We start from the raw sequence: 6,927 nt of genomic DNA, 5'->3' as shown, positions 1-6,927 counted from the left end.
GACTTTTCGACAAAATATTATTTAGAATAAATAATCTTAACCAAATTGTAGAATATGTCACAAGGTTTCCGTACATATAAATAACGCCGAAATCCGAGTTATAACGAAGAAGTTATGGCCCATCGAAGTTTTACGGCAAAACCGGCACGGCACCGGAAAGCGTAAATAGTGGATTTACGATAGAGTGAGATTTATCCTTAGCAATCTAAACAAAAGTCGTAGAATATGTTAAACTAAGAGCGTCGATAAAAAGAACACCCAAATCTGACTTCGTATGAGGAAGTTATGATTTTTCTAAGATTCGGCTTAGCAGTGCACGGCCCGAAACTCGAATTTTAGTTCGAGCGGTTTTTGGCTTACGTGACCTAAATGAGAGTTCAATATCTCATTAATAGGAACTCAACGGTAAAAAGATAGACGAAAACGGAGTCGGTATAAAGGAGTTACGAATTCTTCGCGTCATTTAACAGTCTAAGCGCCTCGTACTGTTAAATTTAAGATCGGTCGAGAATTAGCCGACGGAGTCAAAATGAAAGTTGTAGATATTATTTTTACCTACGTGTGGATATAAAGAACGTCAAAAACGAAGGTCGTATGTGAAAGTTACGGATTTTAGAAGTCGGAAGTGTGTTGTGCGAAAATGGTGATGTGGCACAATCTTGGCCATTGCTTTCTCCCCAAGTCTTGCCACTAGATGGTGACATGTGGCACCAAGTTCAGCCATTTTCACCCTATAAATACCACCTCTCCCACCCTCATTTTCTTCACACCTTTCCCATTCTTTCTTCTCTTTACTCTCTCTCTCTCTAGAACCTCTCTCTAGCCCCGAAATCCCCCGAAAAGCCTAGGGAACCTCCCTAGCACGAGGCGGAAGCCCTGGAGTGCTCGACGGCTTCGAGAAGAAGAGCTTTTCGGCTCGGAAACGCTGCTCCAAGCAAAGTCTGATTTTCTATAAAACCCGTTGTAAGTGAGCTACGCCTACGCTATTTTTAATATAGTTTTTATTTAATTATATTAACGTTATTAAGAACATATAATAAATACTTGGGCTATTATTATGGGTTATATAAGTATTTTTTTAACGCATATATAATAGTAATAATAGCTAGACTATTAATTAGTCTCGGCGAATAATAGACTAAAATCTATTGGTGATAATACTAGGTTTCGTCGAAGGAAATTATTTTAAAGTAAACGAAGCGTTGTCCGAGTACCGAGTCACCACCTTCTCAGGTGAGTGCATGGTCCCTTTCATCTTACACATAGATATGAAGTATTTATTATATAATTTACGTGTTGTTAGTGCATGGTCCCTTTCATCTTACACATAGATATGACGTATTTATTATATAATTTACGTGTTGTGAGTGCATGGTCCCTTTCATCTTACACATAGATATGAAGTATTTATTATATAATTTACGTGTTGTGAGTGCATGGTCTCTTTCATCTTACACATAGATATGAAGTATTTTAATATAAATTACGTGTTATGTGTGCATATTGTCTGAATACTTGTTGTCTATGCTGGTAAAAGATTTTTATACATGTTTTAAATGATGTAAATTGTATAAAGTATTTTATATCTACAAAATATGTTGGGTAAAACATGGGTAGATGAATGATGATGGATAAAAGCTGAAATAGAGGAACATTACTAGTACAGACCTAGTGCCCTATAGGTATACACTGGCAGCAGTGGACCTAGTACCCTATAGATGAGCACTGGCAGCTGTGCCACAACCCGTAGATGATTTAGATCTACGGTAAACATCCTAGCAGCAGCGCTCTAAGGATAGTATCGGCAGCTGCGCCTAATAGGGAGCCTTATGACCATGACAGTAGTGTTTAAAGGTCAATACCGGCAGAAGCGCCTCATAGAAAATGTCCTAATTCTGGCAGCTGAGCCTAAGTGACAATATTAGCAGCTGTGCTTGACCAATGTGTCATTGGCAACAATGGACTTCATGTTGTTTCCTTAGGATGATCCTTAGGAATGAATGAATGAGAAATAGCTGATTCTTAGGGTAGATCCTTAAGAATAAAGAAGATAATGGGGATGGGTAATTGGGTTGATTGTTTGATTGTTTAAACATAATAATTATATTATTGTGGCTTGAAAACCCTATGTACTCACCAGGTTTCCCAACCTGACCCACTCAGTTTATTTATATCACAGGTGTTGATATGAAGTGACATTACACTGAGTGATTTAAAGAGATGTAGATCACTAGTGTAAATAAATGTAAGTTCTGTTTATGCTTATGTTTCGGTATTAACGATGACATCCCAAACGTTTTAAGATGAATATAAATACGTTTCTTCGAAAATGTTTTAATAAAGTATTTATCGTGTTTTTCTGGGAACAAATTCTGCAACCTTTTTATAAAATGAAGTACTCTGATTTTTATAAAGCATAAACAAAATCGGTCTTTTCTGGCCGTGATTTTGGGGATGTCACAGTTGGTATCAGAGCATTAGTTTAAGCGAACTAGGAATATGGATTTATTTCTAGACTTAAACTTAGAATGCTAAGCGATGATTGTGAGGTGTGAGCACTAGATTATTTTAGGAATTCTGCCTAAAATGCTTTTATGTGCTAAATACTTGTGCCTGATATAGTGTTAGTTGTTCGGATCTATGGTCTGTTGTCGACCGGATCTGGAAACCTTATGTGTTTAGGATTCTAAGCGTTTAACTATGATATTAGAACTAGCATATAAACGTTTCGGAGTGATAAGGATGATTTAACCGTCAATCCTAAGTAAAGATCTAGATTCACCTTATTCGGTGTATAGATCAAGATGGCAAGAACCCGTAGCGGAAACATGAATGCAAATGGGAACCGAAACCAACCCCCAGTGATTGAGCAAATACCGGTTATGGTAGCCGCTACTGAGCCAATAACGATGGCCGGAGTGCAAGCGATGATCCAGGAAATGTTGGATCGTCAAATGGAGGAAACCAGACGTTTGATCCAGCAAAATCGAGAGGAAGCGACTATTCAGATCGAACGTCCCGAGTTGAATGAAGGGTAGACTGAGGAGGAGAACTACAGTGGGACTGTTGGTCAAGTCAACCCACCAATAGTTCGACAAAACAACCATGACGAAGAAGTCGAGAGGAATGGATGCAAGTACAAGGATTTTCTGACTTGCAAGCCATCGACTTTCACTGGAAAGGAGGATCCGATCGGGGTCATGGATTGGATCTCGGAGATGGAATTAGCTTTCATGACGTGCGGTTGCAAGGGAAAACAACATACCACATTTGCAGTGCGTCAATTTCGAGGAGGCGCTGTACGTTGGTGGAATACCTTGGGGAAGACTCTGAGCCCCGATGAGCCCCTGCAACTGACATGGGTAGAATTTCTAGTGCAATTCAAACGTAGGTACTGCTCAGCCCAAAATCTGCTCGAGCTAGAAAACCAATTCGTTACCTTGAAGAAAGGAAGCATGTCTATTGATGAATACACCAACAAATTCACAAAGAAGATGGAGTTCGCATTACGTCTTGTTCCGGATGAGCTGACGAAAGTTGACAAGTATGCAAAAGGACTTCCATGGGAGTACACGGTGCCAGTGCGTCAGGCACCTACTTTGGAGGCAGCTATCTGGGCTACCAAGTCGGTTGAGGAGATGATCAAGGGAAGAGCCGCCAACAAGACCGAGGTTGGCGAAAAGAGAAAGTTTGAGGGGTCTGCGAAGCCCGATGAGAGAAGCAAGTCCAGTACAAGGAAGTTTAGAGGAGGAGGGAGTGAAGAAAGATGGTGCGAGAAGTGTAAAAAGAAACACTCTGGAAAATGCGGTGAGGAGGTGACTTGTTTCAAGTGTGGGAAGCATGGGCACTATGCCAACGAGTGTAAATTCAACAAAAGGGTGTGTTATGAATGTAACGAGGAAGGGAACTTTAAGCAAGATTGCCCAAAGAGAGAAGGGGCTACAAAGCCAAATGTGTCGCCAAAACCAAAGGCAAGAGCATTTCAAATGATCCTTGACGAAGCAGCTGACGATGCAAGGAATCAGTAGTAAGGATGGATATATAGAGATCGAGTCATGAAGAAGCTATATAGATAGTGTCACATGATGTAGCCTATTAGAGGCATAATCTAGGGTGAACTTGAACACCCATGTAATCGTTTCAAGTAATAAAATAAAACCTTCGTTTTGTTATCTAATGTGTTGAATGATTGTGTGATTTGCTGCATGGTGACTTGGGAAACTGTGGGACAATACTTGGGACGAGTATGAGTAGGTGTGAATGGTAGTAGAGGCCTATACTACCGGAAGCACAGGACTCACACTTGGATCAGGGAAAGTCACAAGGTTACCAAGAAGCCAGTAATTGATTTCGTTTTATTCAAGTATGCCGTTACCATTGTTTCGGTAATAACTAAGAAGATTGTTGTTATCCCAACCCTAGTGGTCATGTCACATTGAGTCCGACTACGATGAGTAGGTTACGTGGTTTAGAGAACCAAGTTTGATGTAGCATCCAACTTTAACCAAACAACTGAAATCAAAGCAACCAATAGAAGTATCGGCTCGACGCTAAAGAAGTTGGTAGCTAGAAATGCTACATGTTAAAGTGTGATTATATCACATTAGAACGTGAAGGAAGGCATAGTTTATTTCAGAATTTAACTCTAAAAGACCTAAGTCTAAACGAGCATCACATGATGATACGTCGTAATCTGGAGTCTAACCTGAAGAAGATAGCAGGTGCACAATTAAGTACTACTTACAGACAATAAGTCTAAAAGATAGACTCGAAGGAATAAAGAAGTTATAATTATTACCTAGGACGAAGAGATGACGTATGGAGTCATTATACGAGCCCTATTTCGTTGATGATTCCGGGACGTAATCATCCTAAGGGGGAGATAATTGTAACGCCCGCAAATCCGGGCTAGTCAATTTAGAGGCAATAAGGGTCGAAAATGACTTTTCAACAAAATATTATTTAGAATAAATAATCTTAACCAAATTGTAGAATATGTCACAAGGTTTCCGTACATATAAAGAACGCCGAAATCCGAGTTATAACGAAGAAGTTATGGCCCGTCGAAGTTTTACGGCAAAATCGGCACGGCACCGGGAAGCGTAAATAGTGAATTTACGATAGAGCGAGATTTATCCTTAGCAATCTAAACAAAAGTCGTAGAATATGTTAAACTAAGAGCATCGATAAAAAGAACACCCAAATCTGACTTCGTATGAGGAAGTTATGATTTTTCTAAGATTCGGCTTAGCAGTGCACGGCCCGAAACTCGAATTTTAGTTCGAGCGGTTTTTGGCTTACGTGACCTAAATGAGAGTTCAATATCTCATTAATAGGAACTCAACGATAAAAAGACAGACGAAAACGGAGTCGGTATAAAGGAGTTACGAATTCTTCGCGGTCATTTAACAGTCTAAGCGCCTCGTACTGTTAAATTTAAGATCGATCGAGAATTAGCCGACGGAGTCAAAATGAAAGTTGTAGATATTATTTTTACCTACGCGTGGATATAAAGAACGTCAAAAACGAAGGTCGTATGTGAAAGTTACGGATTTTAGAAGTCAGAAGTGTGTTGTGCGAAAATGGGTGATGTGGCACAATCTTGACCATTGCTTTCTCCCCAAGTCTTGCCACTAGATGGTGACATGTGGCACCAAGTTCAGCCATTTTCACCCTATAAATAACACCTCTCCCACCCTCATTTTCTTCACACCTTTCCCATTCTTTCTTCTCTTTACTCTCTCTCTCTAGAACCTCTCTCTAGCCCCGAAATCCTCCGAAAAGCCTAGGGAACCTCCCTAGCACGAGGCGGAAGCCCCGGATTGCTCGACGGCTTCAAGAAGAAGAGCTTTTCGGCTCGGAAACGCTGCTCCAAGCAAAGTCTGATTTTCTATAAAACCCGTTGTAAGTGAGCTACGCCTACGCTATTTTTAATATAGTTTTTATTTAATTATATTAACGTTATTAAGAACATATAATAAATACTTGGGCTATTATTATGGGTTATATAAGTATTTTTTTTAACGCATATATAATAGTAATAATAGCTAGACTATTAATTAGTCTTGGCGAATAATAGACTAAAATCTATTGGTGATAATACTAGGTTTCGTCGAAGGAAATTATTTTAAAGTAAACGAAGCGTTGTCCGAGTACCGAGTCACCACCTTTCTCAGGTGAGTGCATGGTCCCTTTCATCTTACACATAGATATGAAGTATTTATTATATAATTTACGTGTTGTGAGTTCATGGTCCTTTTCATCTTACACATAGATATGAAGTATTTATTATATAATTTACGTGTTGTGAGTGCATGGTCCCTTTCATCTTACACATAGATATGAAGTATTTATTATATAATTTACGTGTTGTGAGTGCATGGTCTCTTTCATCTTACACATAGATATGAAGTATTTTAATATAAATTACGTGTTATGTGTGCATATTGTCTGAATACTTGTTGTCTATGCTGGTGAAAGATTTTTATACATGTTTTAAATGATGTAAACTGTATAAAGTATTTTATATCTACAAAATATGTTGGGTAAAACATGGGTAGATGAATGATGATGGATAAAAGCTGAAATAGAGGAACATTACTAGTACAGACCTAGTGCCCTATAGGTATACATTGGCAGCAGTGGACCTAGTACCCTATAGATGAGCACTGGCAGCTACGCCACAACCCGTAGATGATTTAGATCTACGGTAAACATCCTAGCAGCTGCGCTCTAAGGATAGTATCGGCAGCTGCGCCTAATAGGGAGCCTTATGACCATGACAGTAGTGTTTAAAGGTCAATACCGGTAGAAGCGCCTCATAGAAAATATCCTAATTCTGGCAGCTGAGCCTAAGTGACAATATTAGCAGCTGCGCTTGACCAATGTGTCATTGGCAACAATGGACTTCATGTTGTTTCCTTAGGA

Source organism: Lactuca saligna, chromosome 9 (genome assembly GCF_052625555.1).
Source record: "Lactuca saligna cultivar CGN05327 chromosome 9, ASM5262555v1, whole genome shotgun sequence".
NCBI lineage: Eukaryota > Viridiplantae > Streptophyta > Magnoliopsida > Asterales > Asteraceae > Lactuca > Lactuca saligna.
The sequence above is the reverse complement of the archived record's forward strand: the minus strand, read 5'-3'. Positions refer to the sequence as shown.